Genomic DNA, 1,713 nt, shown 5'->3' on the forward strand with positions numbered 1-1,713 from the left:
TGTCTCTCTCCCTCTCGGTCGGTCTGTCTGTTCTGTCTCTCTCCCTCTCGGTCGGTCTGTCTGTCGTGTCCTCTCCCTCTCGGTCGGTCTGTCTGTCTGTCTCTCTCCCTCTCGGTCTGTCTGTCTCTCTCCCTCTCGGTCGGTCTGTCTGTCTCTCCCTCTCGGTCGGTCGGGTCTGTCTGTCTGTCCTGTCTCTCTCCCTGCCTCGGTCTGTCTGTCTGTCTCTCTCTCCCTCTCAGGTCGGTCTGTCTGTCTGTCTGTCTCTCTCCCTCTCGGGTCGGTCTGTTCTGTCCTCTCTCCCTCTCGGTCTGTCTGTCTGTCTGTCTCTGTCTGTCTGTCTCTCTCCCTCTCGGTCGGTCTGTCTGTCTGTCTGTCTCTCTCCCTCTCGGTCGGTCTGTCTGTCCTCTCTCCCTCTCGGTCGGTCTGTCTGTCTGTCTGTCTCTCTCCCTCTCGGTCGGTCTGTCTGTCTGTCTGTCTCTCTCCCTCTCGGTCTGTCTGTCTGTCTGTCTCTCTCATAGGGTGCCATTTGGGACACAGTCTATTTTTTTTTTCACAACATGCAGACCGGGTCTAAAGTAGTGCACTATATAGGGAGTAGGGCTCTGGTCTAAAGTAGTGCACTATATAGGGAGTAGGGTGCCAGGGGGCTCTGGTCTAAAGTAGTGCACTATATAGGGAGTAGGGTGCCATGGGGCTCTGGTCTAAAGTAGTGCACTATATAGGGAGTAGGGTGCCATGGGGCTCTGGTCTATAGTAGTGCACTATATAGGGAGTAGGGTGCCATGGGGCTCTGGTCTATAGTAGTGCACTATATAGGGAGTAGGGTGCCATGGGGCTCTGGTCTAAAGTAGTGCACTATATAGGGAGTAGGGTGCCATGGGGCTCTGGTCTATAGTAGTGCACTATATAGGGAGTAGGGTGCCATGGGGCTCTGGTCTAAAGTAGTGCACTATATAGGGAGTAGGGTGCCATGGGGCTCTAGTCTAAAGTAGTGCACTATATAGGGAGTAGGGCTCTGGTCTAAAGTAGTGCACTATATAGGGAGTAGGGTGCCATGGGGCTCTGGTCTAAAGTAGTGCACTATATAGGGAGTAGGGTGCCACGGGCTCTGGTCTAAAGTAGTGCACTATATAGGGAGTAGGGTGCCACGGGGCTCTGGTCTAAAGTAGTGCACTATATAGGGAGTAGGGTGCCATGGGGCTCTGGTCTATAGTAGTGCACTATATAGGGAGTAGGGTGCCATGGGGCTCTGGTCTATAGTAGTGCACTATATAGGGAGTAGGGTGTCATAGGGCTCTGGTCTATAGTAGTGCACTATATAGGGAGTAGGGTGCCATGGGGCTCTGGTCTAAAGTAGTGCACTATATAGGGAGTAGGGTGCCATGGGGCTCTGGTCTATAGTAGTGCACTATATAGGGAGTAGGGTGCCATGGGGCTCTGGTCTAAAGTAGTGCACTATATAGGGAGTAGGGTGCCATGGGGCTCTGGTCTATAGTAGTGCACTATATAGGGAGTAGGGTGCCATGGGGCTCTGGTCTAAAGTAGTGCACTATATAGGGAGTAGGGTGCCATGGGGTTCTGGTCTAAAGTAGTGCACTATATAGGGAGTTGGGGTGCCATGGGGCTCTGGTCTATAGTAGTGCACTATATTAGGGAGTAGGGTGCCATGGGGCTCTGGTCTAAAGTAGTGCACTATATAGGGAGTAGGGTGCC

Source organism: Oncorhynchus kisutch, unplaced genomic scaffold, assembly GCF_002021735.2.
Source record: "Oncorhynchus kisutch isolate 150728-3 unplaced genomic scaffold, Okis_V2 scaffold3257, whole genome shotgun sequence".
Classification (NCBI taxonomy): Eukaryota; Metazoa; Chordata; class Actinopteri; order Salmoniformes; family Salmonidae; genus Oncorhynchus; species Oncorhynchus kisutch.